Genomic DNA, 23,211 nt, shown 5'->3' on the forward strand with positions numbered 1-23,211 from the left:
CACCAAAGTGGTTCGAACTGTCTGCGATGAACATTAATACCTTTAGAACCAACAATTAACAAGTGATTCCCTAACAGCCAGAAGTCCACAACAGACCAGTGAAACGAAAATGCGCAGCGGAGAAACGAAATTTAGTATTACTCGGGTGCGGTCGATAAATAAGGGAATCATGTGTGTGTTGCCGGCCTCTGCAGTCACATGGCTGGGGAGAGTGACGAGTAGTCTCCTTAAAAAGACATCCACTCTCTCGCAACATCCACTGCTTTGTCGGCCAGCTCTGAACGGATCTACTCCCTCTACCGAGGTAAGTCGTGCCTCCTGCCACAAGACATCCACTTCAGCACTCTTGCCTGTCAACAACGTCCCCTGGCTGTCCCGCCTAGAGTCAGGCTACGGCTACGTCTGCTAGCGGGAACTGCACATTTACATATAGGTCGTTTCTGAGGAAGGTGTAGGAGCGCCAGGAATGCCGCTGCCCGCGTCCCAAGCAGTGGGACATCAGCAGGGCAGCATTCTAGTGGCCGCCCGTCGGAGCCTTCCCCCCCTTTGCTGCCTCGCGCGCGAGGCCTACGCCCACTTGGGTAAAACCCCTATCGCGTGGAGCTGGGGGCGGGCTGGGGGGGGCGAAGGGGCGCGGCTTACTCCCTACTTAGTGGGCTCTCTCGCCCAGTTCCTCCTCTGTCTCCTGCGCGCAGCACCCAGCCTGGACACGCGTTCTCGCCGTTAGCCTTCCACCGAGCAGGTCGCTGCCCGATCGTCTCGCCGTCGCAAGTTGTCCGTCGTGCGCCCAGCTTTCAGCACTCCTGCTCGGTGAGTTTGCCGGTACCTTCCTCTCGCCCCGGCCCTGTCCCTGGGCATTTCCAGGCGACGGGGCCCTGTGGTCGGAATACCACGGGCGGGGGGGGACCGTGCTCGGAGCTAGGCTCAAGGCGTCGGCCTTACTTTTTCGTGTGTGGTGGGGGCGCTAGTGTTTCGCCCCCCACCACACACATGCGAGAGTCGGCTTGTTTGCTGTGGGACTGAGGCCCCGGGGTTCGATTCCGTCAGTATCTTCGCCTCGGAGCGGGGGACTAGGGTGCGAGAGTCGGCATTGTCTGGGGGACCAGGGTGCGAGAGTCGGCTTGGTTTGCTGTGGGGCGGAGGCCCCGGGGTTCTATTTCGTCAGTATCCTTGGAGCGGGGGACCAGGGTGCGAGAGTCGAAATTGTTGAAGCTAGCGTAGCCCCCTGGGAATGCTGACCGCCACCCCACCCCCCCCCGTTCCCGGCAGCTGGTGCCTCCGCCGTTTTTAGCATCGACTCCTTACCTCTCACGATGCTGGTGATACTATCAGGTGGGTGGGGGGGCGAGTAGGTCACCGCTCTCCCTGCGTGCACCTGGTCTGCTAGTTCCGGCATGGCGACCTCGATGGGGGTGGGCGAAGTGCGGCACAGAGTCCGAATCATGCGGAAGGCCCCACACGATGGCGGGTGCCCGCCTCCCCGCGTGGCGCTGTCGTGTGAGTTAGTTTCTCCCGCTGCACCCTCGGGCTATCGCCAGCGCTGCTCGGACCGTTCGCTCTGTATGGCGCCGTGTAACCTGGAGTCGGATGGGCGCTTCGCCCTGTTCGTGCGCGGGGCTGTGCTCGGTGGAGGCTCCATCGGTGGCTGGCGGATCCGTTTGTCGTGGTCGTTTCCCGGAACAGAGCCGGTAATTGTGTGCCAGGGGACCGGGTTGTGTCGGCTATGTATTGTGAATTTGCGGGTCGAGGATGTTAATTTTATTTGTGTAAGTACGGTTGTACATCACGGCGGGGAGGGTCTGTCGTCTGGAGCTGCGTTGTAGCACGTCTGACACCTATCGGGTACTCCGTGGGCCGTCGGGGCGCGTGTCTTACATTTATTTGGGTAAAATCGCTGGGTGTTCAGGGAGCGCCCCCCCCCCCCCCTTTTTACTCCTGCGCGACCAATAGGTGTCCCGTAAAGTGTGGGATAAACTGGCATCCGCTGTATTTCACGCGCAGCAAGGTAAATCAAGCACCCTCGTGTGGCACGGCCACTGCTCCGCTTTTGCCCGGGCACTTCCGTCTAACTTTTAAGAGAAGGACAGCCTGGACGTCCGTCTTAATTATGAACCGTTTTCTATGTCGAGAGCCAGGGTGGCATGATGGTTCGGGGCTGAGGCTCGGGCTCTTCGGATTTTGCTTGGCAAGATCGTCATCAATAATTATGCACAATTTAAACATGGTAATTTCTAGCGCAACAAGGCCGTAGCTTTTCTCTACGAGAGGCCTTCGAAGTGTAAGGTTAATTTCGCGAAGGGTGGAGCCCGGTTCTCGAGATCCCCATTTGAGCCGCGCTTGCCTCTGCAATAAGGGGAGGGCAGCGAGCTGTGCCTGGTTGCGGGGGGGGCATTGTTCATGCGGCGGTCGAGTTCGGCGGGATAGGGTTGCAGGTGATTCGGCAGCGTCCGGGCTGATCTGGCGAGGGTGGGACACGTGGAGTGGCACCATGATTTATTATGCAGTCCTGCACTGGTGAAAATGTGCTGGAATGTTGGCCAAAGCAACGACGGGCTGCTTGGAAAGTTGATGCATGGCGGACACTAGGGATAATGAGCGGTAAGGGTATGTTGTGGACAGTTTCCCCGCATTGCGGATTTGAACAGCCGTCAGGGCCAGGTAATGAGCACGGCATCCTGGAGGTATCGGATGGCCATCGCTTGCGAGCAGTCTTATCTGGTGGCGGGAACAGCGATACCCACTTGGGTCCAGATCGGGTCAGGCATTCAACGGAGTAGAGCGGGCCATTCGCGCCTAGGGTTACGTCCGTCGCTGGCAATTTGGGTGTGGTGCAGTTTGCTCGGGGCAACGGACAGCGGACAAGCCCGCAGCTGTGATCATTGTTTCGCGCATGAGGTTTCGGATAGATCTCCCGTCTTCTCCTTTTCTTTCAGCGTGTGCACAGCAGGCCTGGTGCGCATAGTCCGTGTTTCGCTGCGGTGGGGGAAGCAGCCTCCTCTGTTGCACTGCAGGCCCTCTGCTTTTGCGGTGTTTCGCGCTACCGTGTCCTGGTAAATTATACGTTCGGTCGCCGTGGAAGCTGAGCGGGGGAGGGACTGGATAACACTTGGATGGGGGGCCAGAATGGGATATGTTGGATGCTGGTGTCGTTGCTATGAGTTAGGCCCCTCTTAGGCGGGCAAATAAATGTTTTATAGCAGGCAGTTCCTACCCACAGAAGAATCAGTCTAACACAGGACAATCCCCTCCTGCTGTACATCCAGGAGGAACGTACAAGGGGATAGCTAAATCACAGAATTTACATATGTAATTCTAGCCGATTACTAAATGCACAAGGAATGCCATGATAAATTCTAAACAGATAGCGGAGGAATTGCATACAAGTGGGGCAAACTTGGACTTTAACACATATAAAATTGTGGTATACAATATTGTTGTGTATAATGCTGTACTGCAATATACAATAACTGTACACCAGTGGTGGATAGTACCGTTAATTCTCAATGACGGCAACGTTGCAGCCATGCCAGACCTGGGCAAGCACAATCTATCCTCTATCGTGCTTCGCCCCCCATAATGTACACCTACAATGTTAGTACCTCCATCGTACATTTGATTGATTAGATCCATTTCCACAACAACCTGACCATGGCACTTTCGGCAAACGTTTATTAAGCTTTTAAGCACCTGCTTCAGCGTTTCTTTCACCCGGCAATTGTCAGGCCTCACATAATGTCAAGATAACTCCGGCGGTGAATTATCTCTCTGGAGAGAGATCAGCATTTTGGATAGTTGAGGTTTGGACTTAGGTGAAGTTAGTGCAGAGGGTTAATATGCCTGCTGCAAAGAACGTGTGCCAAGTAGATTACAGAGTGCATAGGATGCAAACAGATCAGCCGGTTACTGCTTTCAAAAGGGACATCCTTTGGTTACTTGCAATTTATAACTTAAAGTCCTAATATAGGATAGTGAGCTATCAACTTTCATCCTAGAAATGCATACACAATGCAAAGGATACATTATTAGAACACCGATCAGTGTTGCAAAACATCCTACGACACACCTACTATATCACTTTGTTGCATTATTTTCCAGGGTGATTCACATGCCTGTAGTTGCTCTAATGCTTTTAAAAGGGAGAAGATACGGCCTATCGGATTGAGCTACGCCGCGCAGAAGGGGACACTATTTACATAGGATGGAGTCTCAATAGCATAGCTTGGAGCAGGAAGGAGTCTCAGTAACATACCTTGGTATAAACTACGCTCATCCTCGCCAGGCGAAGACTTCGCATCGGAATGTTGTCAGTTTTTGGCCCCAGGGCAAGATTGCTAGGCATGGTAATAAAGACACTTGTCGCTCTGCTCCGGACGTATCCTTGTTGCATTACAATCGGTTTTTCTCATTGGGGAATGGCATTCCATAATTGGTTTCAATTTCGTTACAGTATCACATGTCCGTTTGATAGTTGATTGGCTCATTAGATTCCGATACACCCTGCTAAAAAATCCTTTATACAGAGTAGTGTTTAATCTTCAGCTAGTGACTGCAAGTGGGGCATACCGGAATACCCTTCTGGAGACATGACTATAAAGCAAGCAGGAACAATGTAGGTGCCGCTGGCAAATCAGTCCTGTGCGGCGTTTCGGCCAGGCGGCTTTCACCGTAGGCTAGTCCAGAGCTTTGCAATTCAGTCCGTCCTGCAGCCATAACGTTCTCACCTCATACGCCTTCCGGCAAGCTGTGAGGTGCCGACTGGGAGCGGTATGCCAGGTTCGAGTGCGCCGCCCGTTTGCGACACTGTTCAGGACTAGCTTTCAAGGTTTTGCAGCGCGGTGGGTGCTCTGGGCGAACCGGTTGATATGCCTGGCGAGCATTCAGTTTGATCCTAACTACAAAACGTAATAGGCAGAGGAAATAAAGCAATAACGATTGGTCACTCTAGTTTATGCTTTCATGGGAGCAGGAGAAAAAAAAAAAAGAAAAAAAAAAAAAAAGGATATATTGTACTTTGGAGCGTTTAAGTAGTCCCTGCTACTTTCAATAAAAGCATTAACTTGGTGGTGGAATGATCCACCGAGCAGCCAGTACCATGATGTGAGTAACGCTGCTCTGGGGGAACCAACATTTTATCCCATCCCGAACCTTGAAGCATTTGTAGCTATAGGGTTATAGGAAAAATGCCCTGTCAAGCCAGATATCAAAAGGGCAAGAACCAGGGGCGGTCAATGAACAGATTGACCTTGAGCGTATAGTATGAGCAATCAACCCGTAGTTATTCATAATTCCTTCCGTGTGAACCCCTCAACATATATTTTCTCGTGTTGGAAATGGGGGACATATTTACTTTCTAAATCCCAGACGGCCACAACTCCTACAACAAATGCCGCGTCTCAAATAAGTTCACTCACTCTAGATGTGTTTTAAACACAAGTGGCGCTAGGAAAACCCATAATATCTAATCACATATAAGCGTGTTTTTCATTATGTGGAAAGGCAATCGAACAACTCTGGTGTGATGCCTCTAGACAACTGTTGATTTGCATATGAAGAGAGAAGTCTCAGCGCCTTATCAATATGCAGTGATTCTGGAAAATCACTTAATCTCCCTGTGCCTAATAAGGAAAGTGTGTGTCCCTGGGGTGGCGTTAGTTGGTGTGCAGGTAAAGCGCGCAAACACTCGATACCTTGCTGGTCGTGCAGCACTACCATACATTTTAAAAGTTTACCTTGGAGGCTGTTTTCATTCCTGAAAGCCGTGAACCAGATGCCCCTTCACTATTCACACCATCGCCCCCCAGCTTTCCTCCGATTCCTGTCTGCATGTTGAACATGCATGTCTTTGATATTGCGAACGTACCCCTTGCTTTACTAGGCGATGCGGTAGATTCCCGGTAGAATGCTGGATGGATAAGCTTCAGGGATAAGGCCATGACCTTTCTGGAAGGGGCATTCTCCTTCGACCTGGTCGAACTGGGAAAGGAAGGAAGGAGGGCTGGATAACTCTTTATTCTACCTGCGGTGGCACGTCTGGCCAGGAGTGATTGGCAAAGGTTTTGCCTTCAGCCAGCCTAGGTTAACACCCATCCCTACAAGCCAATTGTTCATTGTGGTATCGGGCCGCATTTACACAGCTCAGTATTTGGCCCCTGGGGCTGTCAGTGTCGCGAATTACTAAAATTCCCTGAACTGAAGGTTTGGCGGGGTTTTACACGAGCAGAAGTTTGGGAGTGCAAGCCTCCACCTAGGGGGTGGTTGGCTGAATCTGATGAACTACTTCAATCGGTTCACAGCACTGCACGTGGGAGAGTGGCAATGCCCTGTGCATACTTCAACCAGACACCGGGAATGGTATGCCCTCACCTACATGGGCGTAGCACCTTCTGAAATAAGCAGGACTGGAGATGTGCCGCTCTCCGCTGGCATTTGACAGGTTAATGGACAAGGCTAGCGGAAAAGCCAGATGTATTGTTATGAGTTAAGGTGGTCGTGACCGAGGCACTGGCAGGATAGAGACACTGCCAATTATGGGTTAGGAACGAAATTATAACTGGGGCTCACAACAAATTATTTGACAAGCAATGGGAAGTTTCCTTTCAAGCCATGATGTCGGTGCCTCGACTTACCTACAGCACTGCAACACCGGTGTAACAAGGACTGTAGGCAAAGATATTAACTCCTTTCAGCAGCAATAGAGTCCAAAGCTAGCTGCTATTCAACAAGCAAGGAATTGGATACGCTGTCCCAGTGGAGAGTAAGGAAAGAGTGGGATAACAGCGGGACTAGTATAAGACTCTATCGTCCAATTTAAGGTAACTTAATTTGCAAGTAGAGAGGCCAAAACCGGGAGATGTTGCTAAGATATGGGCCGGTTGTAGTAAACAATAGACTAATACGATGTGAAAGGGAGCAAAGTCAGGTAACAGTGATGTCAGCTTGTGTTTATAGAAGTAGGTGAAGGGGTTAACTCACACGTTACCTTCACCCTGCTTATGGTGCTGTAGCTGTTGGGAACACATCGCTTATAAGGCTAGTAACTCCACTCACGCCTCAGCTGAGCGGCATTGGGGCCTAGAGTCATTCGTGGTTAGTCTGCCCTGGGCTTCTGAGTAATGCAGGACCCATTATTTAGCCCACTAAAAGCTGGCTCGCAGGGGCGGGCACCCATAAACAGCGAAAGGAGGAAGGGGGGCTCTGGCAGCGACGGTAGCCTCCCCAGAGCTGTGGCGGAGTTACAGGGCGATCTGGATGCAGACTGGTACAGTAAGGGTACCTCTGCGACAGGCGGTACAGTAAGGGTACCCCTGTCCGGCACAGTAAGGGTGCCCGAGCCAAGGTCCAGGAGCCGAAGGGGGTTCTGGGAAGACCGCGACGGCGCCCCGTTAGTCCTTCGGGCGGTTGGGGGGCCTGACCAACCGGGGGTGGCCACAACACGCTCCGCCCCTGTCGGAAGGGGCGGGAGTAGGAGGCAGATCACGTGACCCAGTGGATGATCTGCAAATATTTATGTGCCACACTGCCGGGCATCGACCCACCGTGTGTGCTGGCTCACCAGGCGGGCGGGCAGCAAGGGGCTGCCTGCCCTGGATCGCCCGTAAGATAACCCAATTTTATTATCATACTGTGTTGTATGAAATAAACCTGCAGCAGTTCTTCACCCACAAATAAAGTGTCAGTGTAATCTTTGGGTGATGTCTGTGTATGCGTGTTGACTGAAGCGGATGACGGTGTGGTCACTATGCCGCTGCCCGCGTCCCAAGCAGTGGGACATCAGCAGGGCAGCATTCTAGTGGCCGCCCGTCGGAGCCTTCCCCCCCTTTGCTGCCTCGCGCGCGAGGCCTACGCCCACTTGGGTAAAACCCCTATCGCGTGGAGCTGGGGGCGGGCTGGGGGGCGGGGGCGCGGCTTACTCCCTACTTAGTGGGCTCTCTCGCCCAGTTCCTCCTCTGTCTCCTGCGCGCAGCACCCAGCCTGGACACGCGTTCTCCCACCCTTTCCTCTTACCCCGCGTGTCAGGCTCAGCGCGTTATTGGAATGTTTAATTTGTTCTTTTTTGCGTTGCAGGCGGAGTTACAGGGCGATCTGGATGCAGACTGGTACAGTAAGGGTACCTCTGCGACAGGCGGTACAGTAAGGGTACCCCTGTCCGGCACAGTAAGGGTGCCCGAGCCAAGGTCCAGGAGCCGAAGGGGGTTCTGGGAAGACCGCGACGGCGCCCCGTTAGTCCTTCGGGCGGTTGGGGGGCCTGACCAACCGGGGGTGGCCACAACACGCTCCGCCCCTGTCGGAAGGGGCGGGAGTAGGAGGCAGATCACGTGACCCAGTGGATGATCTGCAAATATTTATGTGCCACACTGCCGGGCATCGACCCACCGTGTGTGCTGGCTCACCAGGCGGGCGGGCAGCAAGGGGCTGCCTGCCCTGGATCGCCCGTAAGATAACCCAATTTTATTATCATACTGTGTTGTATGAAATAAACCTGCAGCAGTTCTTCACCCACAAATAAAGTGTCAGTGTAATCTTTGGGTGATGTCTGTGTATGCGTGTTGACTGAAGCGGATGACGGTGTGGTCACTAGTTTCGCGTGTCAGACTGGGAGTGGCCGCTAGTCTGCCAGGCGCTTACGCCTAACTCTCTCAGCTTCGGGAGGAGTCTCCAAGGAGAGTGAAAGCCAGTGATTTTGGGGGCGACCTATTGAAATGAATGCAGATGAAAAAAATGTGGAAGGTGAGCAATGGGGCACGTGTTTCTACTGAAGTCCACGGAAGACATTTTACTTGTTTGGTGTGTGAACATAAGTGAAAGATGGATAGCACCGTAGAGATGAGGATGGTTCCCAAGGTATGCAGTCTTTATTCAGGAGTCCGTGTTCCCTGACCCCAGTAAGAAGCTATCTCCAAACTACAGCACATATTCCCTTACCCAGCCATCCCATAAAGGGGGGACCGTAACACACCACTTGCTTCCTGTCCTTTTTTTTTTCCTTCTGCTGACGGCGATTACATCGGTGCTAGGACAGTATGCTCTTGTTTTTTAAAATGTATTTTCTGTGTCGTTTTCTGTGTGTTTAGGCTTGCTGTAGCAGCCTAACTTAATTGGTTCAGTCACGCCCTACTCGAGCCAGCTGGGCTCGTGTGCTTCGAGCCAGCTGGGCCCGTGTTCTGCTGTTGTCTTGATTTTGCTGCAGTTTTTACAACTTTTGTTCAGATTTAAGTGAACGTGATGCGCTCTTCGCTGACTTACTTACCTTAGCCCCCTATTCCAATATGGCCCCCGTGTTTACTTCAGTTGGTCTTGATCCGCTTCGATTCGAGGTATTTATTGCGGGCACTTCAGCTGATTACAGCGGCGTTACCGTGGAGTATCGGTGGTGGATTCATGCAGGGTTTTAATGGGATGAAAAAACTGGTTGGGGGGCCTCAAAGGGGCGTGGCCGATGTAAGTAGGGCGTGGTTTAAAGCAAGTTAGCATAGTTAGTGTGCCGCCTCACCTGTCATTTGCTGCTTCTGTCATTGCATCTATATATAATACAGCAAGTGACATTAAACCTACAGCAAGCCAGGACAAATGGCTTTGCCAATGGTTGTTAGTTGCACGAGAGAAATAAGCAACAACAATGGCTTCGTTATATATAATATGGAAATTTGAAAATGCTTCCGTTCTGAAATGATGACGCTGTAAAAGGATTATAATGAGTCACTTTGAAGTTAAATTAAAGACAGTGAAGGGTTGAACTGCTTTCGAGTTAAGATTTGTTTTTCACCCTGATGGTGAAGGCAAAAATGGAGAGCCTTATAGAGTCTTAGCACCTGCTTTTTAACACTGCCAGCCCACTTAATGTCCTGGTGTTCATGATTAGGGCTCCGGGTTTATGGTATTTATTTTTTGGACATTTACGTCTGTATTTATCTATATTTATTTTTTGCTAAAATTTTTTCTGTTTTAATACATATTAATTTTGGGTTTTGTGAAAAAATGAGGCTGAAATTAGTATATTTGCACATTCATTTTACCAATAAATATGCACTTGTGCTTGAATGCCTCCCAGGTTTCAAGGCTGTGAACACCCGCAGAAGATAAATCAATGCACTTATATAAAAATATTCAAATTTCAGCATCCACCTTGTTCATATCTACTAATGTTACAGCATCTTTTCTAAAATTCCTCTATTTTTTAATCCTCTAACCTATCAACACAGCTTTTGGCCTGGCAGTCATGGCAGAGAGTATTTAAAATTACCTAAAAAGCAAACCAATTTCCGTTTTTATCCACATTTAAAAATAAATACAGACAAGAAAATAAATCTTTTCTGTCTGTATTTGTCTGTAAAAATCAGTAAAAACGGAAAACAGGGAGCCCTATTCATGATATACCGCAAGCACAAAGAGACAATGGACAGAGCACTGAAACTTTTCAGACACTCGCCCCTAGTCACTAAACTTCAGACACTCGCCACTAGACACTATTCGTTCTGTGTTGAATCCATCATTGTTCTTTAGCTCCTTCGCCGCCCCAGTTCAGACCAAGCCATATGCAAATCAGTCTTGACCCTGTGCTTCATGGGAACAGTTCAGCCCGAATTGCCAAGAAAGGTCTTCCAAGGACCGGAAACAAGCATCCTGGGACCGTTTCGGGGTAACACCCCTCATCAGCCAGGCTAGCTTAAATCCAGTGGCAAAGTGAGCAAGGGAACCATGTCTAAGCATACCCTGCCAACTTAAAGCAGGGTATGTCCAGACATGGGTAGAGCCGTCATCCTATGCGGATTCAAAACACCCTCTCCTCTTTGGCTCTCCGTGGCACAAAGAGATGGGAACAATGCAAACTGGAAAAAGAACAATCAGAGGATGGGGAAAATTCTCATAGCTCAGCTGTTTTGCGTGAGCATTCTGCAACCTCGCGGTAATGCGGGGTTGCACCCGGAATGCATCCGCCTAACCCCTGATGAGTGACACTTGGAAGTACTGCAGGTACCTCTGAGACTGTCCCTTCTATGCAGTGGTCGAAGTGGGGGGGATCAGAGGGACACGACGTGCCCATGCTTTTTAGGTCGAGCCTGTGCAGCGCACATGCGCTGCTCTGGCGAGACTTTATCTAAACACTAAAAGGGCTTTGGAAAGCTCACCACACGCTCGTGCGTGTGGTTTGGTTTCGTGCAGGGGCTATTCGCCTTTGCGTGCGTCTTTCTGAGAAAGACAGCACGCAATTGGGCAAAGGCGGGTGCATGTCCCACCTTTGCTCCGCCCACGACCTATTGCTTTCGGTTACCCGCACAGGCCACATCTGATTTCAATTATCGTGCACAGATGCGTGCGCGATAATTGAAAGCAGATTGCTCGCTGTGGTGCACGCGCACCACTCCCGGGCTTGTTTTTTTTTTAGAAACTCCGAAATGTTGACATTTATTTTTGCGAATTTAAGAGTCTTTATCATATTGTTTCATGGCGTTTGTTGGCTGATTTACATGCTGTTTGTTTTTGCTGGCTCGGCTGTAAGATCCTGACTCAGCACTGACTTTCTCTTTGAAGCTACTGATTTACCACTTTTTCCTCATAAAGCATATTATCTGCAAACTTTCGTGTGCTGCAAAACTCTGACCCTGGGGAAGCCCCGGGGTGACCCTCTGATGTCACAGAGGACTGTTTAGGCATTAGGATGTGAGATTGGCTGGCAGCTGTGTGACATCACGGAAGGCGTGGCTGCAGTTGGAAACATGGCTCCTGTGGCAGGGGAAGCGATGGCTGACTGGGGGATAAAGAACATCGTCTGGCAGAGTAAGTGTGCTTTACTTAGGGGCATCACAAGCCGCAGGGGGTGCTGCCCGCCAGGGGAGCGCAACGAACAGTACCGTGAACCTGGAGAGCGTCATGCTCCAAGGCAGCGAGTAATGAAGCAACGGAAAACCCAACCACCTCATCTGTCTTTAGGGCGGAGGCTTCAGTGCCATGCAGATGCCCAGCGGTGTGTTGTGTTTTACATACTTCTGTCCCTGCTAGGCCACCGTTCTAGCATTGCATCCTTGTGTCCCTGCGCGGACACCGTACCGTCTGTTTTGTCACCAGCTGGTAACTGTCATCCCCTGACAGTTGACAGCTAATGACCGAGCAGCAGCTGCATACCTACGCTCCGATGTTCTCTAGGAGCCTGTGTTGGTGAAATAAAGAAAGAGCTGAATTTACACTTGACTACGTGTCCATGGAAGTTCCCGGGAGCACCCACCGAGGCCTGTGTGAGCGGGGGGTGTGGGTGAATGAAAGAGAGGAGGGGCGCACAAAGGAGGGGCAGGCATTAGCAGCTGCTCAGACACTTGTTGATATCCATTTCCTGCGCTCAGTATCACTTCTATAGTGGAGCCCAGGACTCCGGTCACAGGCTGACACCAAACACCATATATCAGGCTGCACTAGGGAAATGGAGCCAAAGGCTCGCGAAACGGCTGAAACATAACGGGGGTCTATGAGACATGGCCGCCTTCAGTCGTGCATCACAGGGAGGGGTCTGGAGACGCCTGTCAATAGATCACCTCTCACCGTAGGTTTACGTTAAAAGACCGCAGCCAAGGGTGCAGGGGGACGCTAGGGCTCTCCTATGGTACTGGGCTGCACTGTGTTGAGGCTGTAATAACGGGTTACGCGTTTTTTAAAAAATGACTAACTTATTTTGGCGCAAGAACGTTTTCAGAGTCAACACTCAGAATGGAAAATGTGTTGTGTGCAACAACTAATGTCATTTTGGGTGGCGGGGGAAGTACATTGCCAGGTGAGGCCAATTCATAACCTTAATAGAGTAGTGTGTTTGGTTCGCTACACGCTCTTTATGAAACCGTTGTAAAGCCACATGTATGAATGATTTAATTGTCTCTCCAGATGTAAACGCAAACACTCTAAAATAATCATGGTAGGTATTACATCGCAAAATGGGGCATTACAGTCACGGAACTACCAGATTCCAAATAACATAACTATGAGCAAACCATAACATGTAACTGAAATGTTTTAGGTCTAGGTCACAGAGGAGTTCCATAATTGTATAGAAGAACGAGGCCCAAGGCAGAGTTCCTTTATACGGTTATGCAACTGGTTATGCCACTCCGAGGTGACTTGCAATACGCTTATCATGTACGCCAGGTGGACTTTATCCCATATAATACATAACCACACCATTACCTTTTCCACAAACCACTTAAAACCTTGGTGTGTATCTATTTTATATAAAAGAGTGAGCATGTTTGCAAACATGAAGAATACAAATTAAACCTCTAGTGCAAAATTAAACGCATCAAAATCCTGTAAGATATTTGTTGCAAACAGATATTAGAAACAGTTCAGTACAAAACAGTTAAAAAAATAAATGCATATATTAGCTTGAGTAGCTCGGAATGTGTGGAAATGTGCAGAAAGATTTTAGCTTTTTCTCTCTCTAAGGAGAGCGAAAAATAAACATTCTTATTCCGGGTCTGGTGGTTCAGTGGACTAATGCGTCCACTGCAGGGGCCTGTGTTCTACCTTGTGGTCACGGGTTCAAATCCCAGCGGGTCCACTCAGCCTTTTATCCATGTTAGGTCGATTAAAATTAGTACCATTGAGTTGAGTAACAATAGACATCTGTTATTCAGCGCCAAGATGCCTACAGGAGAACGTGCGCTTTACAAATACACGTTATGTTATGCTTGTCATTGTAAGCTACTAACATTGAGCAGGAGGAAGAAAAGCAACATTCAGTTTTTATTGCTTTAAACAGCTGCTTCAATTGTGCTCTGTGATCTGACCTGCCTTTCGCCTGCACTGCTGGCTCCTGCAGCAGCCATTGTGATGTCAGAACTCAGCTATAATAAATAACATAAAAGTTGATTTCTGACAACTTTTAATTTTTTTAATAATCGGCAATTGAGTATGTCACTGGTTATAAGGTCCCAAAGGCGAGACCTTTGGCTATGCCAATGCTTGTCTTATTTTAGGAAAACAGTTCCTTTACTTGGTGTGAAAAAAATAACCGTCCCGGGACAGTTAATTCCTATGGTTGTAATGCTTCAGGTGAAGCGGACGGGAGAAAGTCTCTCTTGTGCTGTGACACAGAGGGAGGCACAGACAGGTAAACAAGCCCAGGGCGCCTGTTTCCCTGAAAGGAATGTAAATGTGCTCGACTGGTCAATCTGCAAATGTAAATGGTGCATGGAAGCCGGTATTGACTTTAATGGGTGGAGTCACTTGAAGCTTCCTGATGACACACATTTATTCTTTTTTGGAGGTGTCTGGAAGCTACCAGCTAAGTTGGGAACTTTGCTTTGAAAAGACCGTTGCAAAAAACTATTGCCCTACATACAGGCTGGGTATTACTAAAATCTATATTTTTGAAGCCCTCTTTATCTTAATCAGTTTTGCCAATATTGCAGCAGCATTTCTTATACTGTGTGTAATACACATTTAAAATAACTACTTCCATGTTGACAGTGCTTTCTGTCACAGACTAGGACCATGTAGCACTAAACATACAAAAGTCAATATTATCCACTGCACCAACCAGGATTAAATTCTGCGGCTCTCTGGTGCAGAACATTAACTAATAGAGGTTTCCTAATGTACAATAGTGCATTCCCCACTGATTAACATCACTTGCATTTAATTTTCAAATAAGCTCTGCGTTATATGTTATAACCTGAAGGTGAAAGACTGAAAAAAGTTACAGAATACTTAGTTTTTTTAGCTACGCCTTTGACCACGTCCCCATGCTCACTCACCTCACCCCCAATGCACAGAGCATCACATTTCCTATCCTTTTATCAATGCACTTCGACCACTGCTTCTATGGCAGATATGCGGGCCATGATTGATAAGGCAGTGGAGACCGTCCTGCAGAAGCATGAATGTCCTGTTCCTCTTAAAGTTCCTCCGTTGGCGGAACCAGTAATGGTGGATCCAGACAAGGAGAATGCGAGGAGGGTAGGAGAGGGAGTTTTCTCCATGGGTAAGAGCTGTCATCTCTGTTGGTCCATCTGAGACAGAATTTAGGTCTACCTGATCCTGCTCTAACTGGGGTTAGGGAGTAAGATTTATTTGCTCGTTATCAGAGGGCTGAGTCTATTCCATTCGTAAAGTACTTACTCATGAATGAAGGGAGGTTAACAAGAACACTTTCCTTGTTTATCTTCTAAAAAGTACCCTGTAGAGCACTTTGCCGAAGAGTTTCTGCCAGTGTTAAGGTTGATAACATCATGACTGGGCTTTCTTCTGGTAATGTTATTTCGGAGGATGCCTTGCCTGCAGATGCTGTAGACAAGAAGGTGGAGACTGCTTTGAAGCACTCGTATGCTGCTTCAAATGTTGGTATTCGAGTGAGCCTATGATAATTATGCAGTGCAATCATTGCTTAAGGATTTCCAATCCCTGGGTGATCTGATGAAGGGGGGTGAGGATCCTTCTGCTTTGTTGTGTATGATGGAACAAAAGGTTATATTTTTGTCGGAACAAAAGGTTATATTTTTGTCGGACCTGTCATTTGATAATGTGTGTCTCAGCAGCTGCGTCTGGGGCAGTAGTTGCGGCACAGCAAAATCTTTGGATGCGGACTTGGAAGGCTGATGGGGCCCAGAAGTCCACTTGAATGAAATTGCCTTTTGATGGTTCTAAGTTGTTTGTACATCAGTTGGAGGATCTGGTCAAAAAGACGGCTGAGAAGAAGAAATGTCTGGTTCCTGTTCGGTCTGCTTTCTGGGTTTGGGGGTTTGGTTACAAAAAGGCTTTTCCCTCTCCTGCTAAGGGGGCATATCAGCCCTATCGGCGTCGTGGCCGGAGCGCCCCAGTTGCAGTAAAAGCCCAGTTCCAGGCAGGAAGTGGTGCTTCCACCCTACAGCCTCCTCCTAAAGCATGCCTATCTAGATTCCCCTCCAGTGGGTGGTCGGCTCCTGTTTTTCAAGGACTTTTGGCAGAATTTGGTACCAGACCAGTGGGCGGTCAAGGTGGTTTTGGAGTGTTACCACCTAGAGTTTCACTCGTGCCTCCCAGTTTGTACAAGTCAACCCCTCTTCCAAGGGATCCTGTAAGGCGTCAGGCTTTGTTGGAAGGTGTGCAGACATTGGTGGAAAACTCTTTAGTGATTCCAGTTCCTGCACAAAAAAGAGAAGGGTTTTATTCCATTTGCTTTTTGGTACAGAAGCCATTAGGTGATTTTCATCCAGTATTGAATTTGAAAGCCCTAAATCAGTTGCTTATTTATCAAACTTTCAAAATGGTCACTCTGCAGCCCATCTTTCCTTTCTTGACCCAACGGGGTTTTCTGGCATCACTGGGTAGGATGGATGCCCATCTACATGTGCTGATTGTTCCCAATCACCATTGTTACCTTTAATTTGCTGTAAGCAGCAGACCTTTTTAGTTCAGTGTCCTTCCCTTTGGCCTTAATTCAGCACGAAGGGTATTCACCAAGTTGCTGGCATCTTTGGTGGGTATCTTACATGGTAGAGGCATTTACCTTTTCCCCTTACCTCCATTATTGGCTAATTTCCTCTTCTTGTTTTTCCAGGGCACTAGCTGGTGTCGAGGAGGTGTGCAATCAGAATCAGACTTTCAAGTTGCTGTTGAATTATGAAAAGTCACCGATTAATTCAGTATCTACGTGATCGGTTGGCCTTGACTTCAGCCCCACTAGGCTGTGGTTGAGGAATCAAGGAGAGATGGCATCCATCTTGTCCATAGTGCCTTGGAGATGGGTGTATTTGTATCCTCTGGTGCACCATCTCTTGGTACATTGTCTCCCTCAATCTCAGATGTATGATAGATTAATTCCTGTGATGGCGTAAATCTGACTATCTCTCCAGCGGTGGTTTCAAGCAGACTCACTAATAAAAGTGGCTGATTTGTATCCTCAGGACCCGGTGTTACTATCCACAGATGCCAACAAGTTGGGCTGGGGGGCTGTGTTGGGCACTGCTTTGACTCAGAGGAGATGGGGCCTGGAGGGGTTCCACAGGTCCTCCGACTGGCGGGAACTGGCAGCTGTTCAGAGAGCTTTGCTGTTTCCTTCCTTTCATCCAGGGTCAGGCTGTCTATGTCCAGGCAGACAATCAAGTGGTGAGGTCTAGTGGCGTAACTAAACTTGAGGGGGCCCCATGCAAGGTACATGGAGGGCCCCCCACTCTGGATTTAATCAGGAGCTCTAGGGCCAGAGAGCTGTGCTGAGGGGCCCCCTGCAGCTCGGCCCCACCTCCCCCCAAAGGGGCTGCGGGGACTTGTTACACCACTGACGAGGCTATACTTGAATCTACAGGAGGGACTGGCTCCTGCTCTGTTTCTTCTGGCACAGGACATTTCTTTGTGGTTAGAGATCAAGCTCCACTTCCTGAAGGCTATTTATCCTACGGGGAAGATAATAAGCCTGCGGACCAATTCAGCAGGAAGATTCCATCATAGGTTTCCTTCTGAGCCCTTCAGTTTTTGGGAGCGGAATCTCAGGTTTGGGGTTCCATGGTTGACATTTTGCGACAAAGGAGAATGCACGTCTGCCCCAGTTCTGTCCTCTGGTGCCCTCCACATTGGTGTGGGAGGAGGGGAATACTTTGTTGTTTAGGTAGCCAGCCAGTCTCCTGTATTATTTTCTGCCAATTCCTCTCCTTCCAGCAGTCCTGCGGAAATTCAGGATGGACCAGGCATTAGTAATTCTGGTAGCTCCGAATTGGGTGAGGAGGGCTTGGTTCTCTCCGATATCGCTTCTGATGGTCACTTTTGCCTGGGTGTTACCCCTTCATCGCCCTCCGTTGCCCCTTCCATTGCTCTCACCAGCAGCGCTCTGGCATCTGAACTTAGCAGCATAGTTGCTGAAAGGTTAGCTTTTCTTCAGCAGGGTTGGTTTAAGGATGTAGCAGATGCAATTCACTTGGCCCATTGTGCTGCTAAACAGAAGACTTATGCCCGGCTGTTAGACTTGCCATCTTTTGGCATGTTTCCCCTGAGTTTTTTGCTTTCTGACCTCCCGGTTCTGACTCTGTTTGTGCTGGCTTAGTGTTTCTGCGTACTTTTCTCACTGCTAATCAGTGGTAAAGTGCATGTGCTCCTGTGGTAAAATATGTTCTGGATTGGTGTTTCCATGATTGGCCTGTTTGAATTATGTGTCAATCCCTAGTAAAGTGCACTGCGTGTGCAAGGGCCTGTGAATCAAATGCCGTTGGTGGGCTGCAGCACGGGATTGTGCCACCCACACGAGGGTCCCGTAAAAGGTAACTCAGACCCGCTATTGCGGAGTCTGCGTGCATTTTGTAACTGCCATGTTGATTTGGCCAGTGCACACACTTGCCAGTCCCTCACCTTCCCTTTTCTTACATGTCAGCCACCCCTAAGGTAGGCCCAAGGTACCCCTGTGGGCCGGGTGCAGTGTATGTAAAAGGTAGGTCATGCCCTGGTGTGTGTGGCATGTCCTGATAGTGAACTACTGCCAATCTTGTTTTTCACTATTGCAAGGCTACCTGTTCCCCATAGGACAGAATGGGGAATTCGTTTATAACATCTTATAAACATAACTGGCCTGGGGAATTAGGTAGGAAAATAAAGTTTAGTATGCCTGAACTCAGAATCTAAAGATGCATCTTTTATTGAAGGTGATTTTTGCATTCTGTGTTTGAAAATACCACTTTTAGAAAGTAGGTATTTTCTTGCTCAGTCATCCCGTGTGCCTCTGCTGGAGTGTGGATTGCCTGTCTTGGTTTTGGATGATAGAAGGCTGGGGAGCAGGAGTGGCTCCAGATAGTCTAGGTGGGTCAGGAAAGGGCTGAACAGACCTGGTCTGCAATTGGGGAAGAGGGAGGAGATTTCCTTGCACCTCAAAGGGTCTGGTCTGCCTCTGACCAGGCTGGCTCCACCTCCTGCTAGGAAGTCACACCAGTGAAGGCAGAACTGGTTCTGGCTGGGCACAGACACTCTCTGCTTAAGTGATCAAAGGATTTTGGGATATAAATATTGGGTCCCAGACTCCTGATTTTTAGAACACTTTTGGATCAAGAAGACTGCCAAGAAGAAGAGCTGGAGAAGCTGTGAGGAGGAACTACCACTTTGCTGTATGCTTTGCTGTGTTGGCCTGCAGTGGCTTCTTCTGTCTTGGGCAGTGAAAGGACTGGACTGAACTTTCTGCAATCTACTTTTGGGAGTTTCTCCAAGGGATTGAGGTAGAGCTTGCCCCCTGTTCAAGAAGTCTCAGGAACAGCAAATACTTCAAGCTCTTCTGCCCTCAGCACTGGGGACTGTGTGTTAGGTGCTGCAACAGAGGAAAAAGTAACCTGACGCAGTCTACGATGCCGCTGCTGACTCCGTGTCCTGAAGGCACCACAGAGGGCACTGCCGCACCGCGACCCTGGTCTCACCGACGATGCCGGCTGACGCGCCACCGAGCCGCTGCTCTCACTGCGACCTGTGGGCTCCGCACTCTGCACTGCCTCGCTTTCGCGACGATGCCTTGGTATCCCTGACGACGCTCCACGTCGAAATCTACGCCTCTGCTTGCACCGTGGTTCGAGGGCACCGCTTGTAAAGGTACACGACGCACCGCCCTCATCCCGCACCATAGTCTTGGCCTGTCGGCTCCATCGACTCCAGTTCGTCAGCCGACGACAGCGCTTCAGCCACGACGCTGCCGCTGCTTGCACCGTGACTTGCCAGCACCGCCTTCACCTCGCACCGCGACCCTGGTGTCACCGATGACGCCATCTGACCCCCACCACCGAGCCGCTGTTGGCACCGCGACCTGAGGGCACCGCACCGCTGCACTTCGCACCGCGGCACCCGACGCCTGCCGACGCCAGTTCTCCTGACTTCAACAGAGGGGAGTTCGACCTGCAACGCGTGTGACTTCAAGGGCCCGACGACTCCTGCACCGACCTCCGGAACCGACGCCTGCGGACGCTGTGCTTTCGGAAGCTCAACGAGAAGTCTCCGACACCCTGCATTTCTAAAAGGTACTGTTTGCGGGTCTTCCCGACACCGTAGCTGGCCCGTGACGCCGTGGTCAGCCAGAACTGTTTGGATTTGTTTGCTTACGACGCCGTGATAGCCCCGGACGGAGCTATCGACATCAAGGAACTATTTTTCAAGCATATTTTGAAAATTGAAGATTTTTAAGTACTGTATTGTGGATTTTTATCATATTTGGTCTTGCCTTAACTATATAAAAATATTGGATATTTTTCTAAACTGGTGTGGTGTCCTTTTGTAGTGCTTACACTGTGTTACTGTTGGTTATGTGCAAATGCTTTACACACTGCCTTTAAGATAAGCCTGACTGCTCATGCCAAGCTACCAAGGGGGTGAGCAGGGGTTATTTTAGGAGTGCAACTCCCTTATCCTGACTAGAGTGGTGGTTTCTGCCCAACTTTAGCACATGCCCGAGCCGAACAAAAATTCAATTTCTAACACCGGCACTTGAGTAATTTCGAGAAGTGGTGCATGGCACATGATTTTGAGCCTCTTCATGGTGGTCCCATGAGGATTCTTGATTCCTTGTCTGAAGGTTTTGTGCTGGGCCTTGTGGTGTCTGGCATCAGATCCCAGTGGGCTACTATCCAGGCGGCTAGGAGGACATGGGTGGCTGGGCTAGTTCCTTTTCCTTCTAAGCTGTTGGGTAGTTTTGTTCTACAGCACCCTCCTATTTGGTCTCCTGTCCCTCCTCAGGATTTACCGTTGGTCCTTAAGGCTCCCACATCTCTGCCTTTTGAACCTTTGCAGTCTGTGGACTTGAAGTTTCTCACTGAGTAGGTGTTTTTTTTCTTGAGGCTTTTGTTCAGGCAGGAGGGTTTCTGAGATTGGTGCATTGTTGTGAGTGGCTCAATTTCTTAGGTTTTAGAAGGATACAGTGATTCTACGGCCTAGTTCTGATTTCCTCCCTAAGGTGTGTCTAGTTTTCCCACTGATTCAGATATTGTCCTTCCTATGTTTTTCCCTTCACCTTTCTTGGCTGAGGAGGTGAATTTGCACACTTCTACATAGAGCTTTGTCTATTTACCTTGAACAAACTTCTCCCTTACAGAAGGTTGATGCTGTGTCTCGTTTGGATTATCCAATAAGGGTTCCCGGCCTTCCATCTCTTCCATTTCTAGGTGGATTAAGACTGTGATTGTAAAGGCTTATGAGGTTACTCCGCTTTACGTTCCTCCCTTGGTTCAGGGTCGGTCTACTTGAGGTGTGTCTTCTGTTTGGGCCTCTTTTGGAGATGCTACTACCTTTGTTTGTGCTGCAGATACTTGGAGTTATCCACATAGTTTCTGTTGGAAAGTGGATTATTAGTAGGGGCAAATATATATCTGCCACGGGCAATAAGGCCACTAACACAGTATATGGCTCAGAATAGGTCTTAGAAAACTATTCCTATGCTCAACCCTTGGTAGCTTGGCTGCGAGCAGGCAGGCTTAACTTCAAAGACAGATATGTAAAGCATTTAAAAACACCAATCCACTGCTGATCTCCCTAATGGGTAGAGCGACATTATTTAAGAAGATGGCTATGCTCCGGTTGCTCTATGTCCTACAAAATACCCCGTACACAATCCCGTATTCCTTCTTCAAAAATGTAGAGGAGGAACAACGTATGCTCCTTTGGGAAGGAGGTAGACTTCGAATAGCACTGTGCAAATTACAGCGCGGAGTATACGACGGTGGCCTAGCAGTCCTGGATATCCGGAGTTTATCACCTAGCCTTCCAACTGATAAATATTAACGGGTGAGGTCTTTGAGCCTCAGATGGAACCAGCATACAGAATTTATAGGCACGCAATGGGAAGTGGCGGACACTTAGCAGCCCTCTATCGCAAACAACTAGGAAATTAACTGCAACCACTCACCCATGAGGACATTAGAGCTTGGCAAACCACGAACAGACTACTGGGGTGGGAGTCGAGGCTAAGCCAACGGACGCCACTCTGGGAAAGCGATGGGCTGAGAGATGTAGGGCATCTGCAGGGGTTCCGTAAATGGAGCCTGCTAGGCCTAGACACCCTGGGGGATGTGTGGTGGGGTGGGAAAATGCTAACCTTCACAGAACTTAAACATGAATATCAACTGGCTGACTATGAACAATTCCACTATATACAGCTGAGACATGCCATACACCGCCACATATCGGAAGGGGAATCCGTCCCGGAGTAATCTCCCCTTGATGACCGCCTTCTACTTGATCCTATGATAGACAAGGCAACATCTCTAACGTATAAAAAAATTATGAATAATCTTCTAGACCCCCTTGCCTCCCTAAGGGTGGACTGGGAGACTGATCTGGGACTGATAGAGGATGATGATTGGCAGGAAGCAATCCAGAGCCCAAGGGAAATAGCCATTAGGGCACGACTCCGGGTGGTCCAACTGAGAGTACTCCATAGGTCATACACCACCCGGACGCTGCATCTTAAACTAGGCTGGGCAGACTCGGAACTTTGCATTAGGGGCTGTGGTGAGGCAAGTACAGTCTTTCATTTAATCTGGTAATGCCCTGCAATACAACGATACTGGACTCAAATCACCCGAGTGATGTCTGAAGTCCTTGGAACACAAATTCCCCTTGACGCTCGCTGGCACTTTCTGGGCATCGCAGGCGAAACCTGCTGGCTGCCTCATGTAAAAACTTGGCTGGCTTTAGCGTCAGGTGGGGTCTTGGCCATTATTTTTGAGGATTCCTTTAACTGTATACTTGAGCCCTAGTCATCCAGTCTTCTGGGAATGCGAAATGGCGTCTTTTAAAGTGAAAATCAATGCAAGTTATACTTTTACAGGACTCTTGATTTTCATTCTCCAGGCTTCCTCACTAGCTTCTTATCATCTTGAAATCCCCGTTTAGGACCTTTTCTAGCTCATTCTAATTTCACTGTCCTTGAGGACTTTAACTTTCATTTAGAGGACTCAGCCATTTTCTCAGAGTTTATGGTCAATCTGGGTTTCTCTCTGTTCACTCTACTACTCTCATGGCAGGATATATTCTTGATGAAATTTATCAACTTTGATGGAATTAGAATTAGGGATATAATACTTCTCAACTGGTCTGATCACCTGGCGGTGACCTTTTACGGTTACCCCACTTTACTCAGTTGGCACCTCTCGCTTGCCAGGTTTGCCCCAGCCTATCTGAAATTGGGATAGGATCTCTTGCAATGACATGCAGCTTCCTTTTAACAACTATTTACTCTTGTCTGTGCATTTTCTCGGGCCTCCCTGCGGAAGACTTTTCAAGCTGGTCCTCTATGGCCAT

The 23,211-nt window shown here is 49.1% G+C and overlaps 1 long non-coding RNA gene across 9 annotated transcripts in view; it reads left to right on the forward strand.

Annotated features, from left to right (window-relative positions):
• Positions 1-283: 283 nt before the first annotated feature.
• The window catches only part of LOC146857209 (uncharacterized), a 45,588-nt gene continuing 22,660 nt past the window's right edge, over positions 284-23,211 (forward strand). Inside the window, exon 1 of one of the 9 annotated variants that reach the window (XR_014979875.1) lies at positions 284-304. This is a non-coding gene — a long non-coding RNA (uncharacterized LOC146857209). Of the gene's footprint in view, positions 305-8,582; positions 8,728-11,602; positions 11,776-12,078; positions 12,231-23,211 lie in introns of those variants that run through there. The other 8 variants (XR_014979873.1, XR_014979868.1, XR_014979877.1 and 5 more) reach the window with 8 other exon arrangements.

The sequence above is a fragment of the Triturus cristatus genome, chromosome 3_2 (assembly GCF_964204655.1).
Source record: "Triturus cristatus chromosome 3_2, aTriCri1.1, whole genome shotgun sequence".
NCBI lineage: Eukaryota > Metazoa > Chordata > Amphibia > Caudata > Salamandridae > Triturus > Triturus cristatus.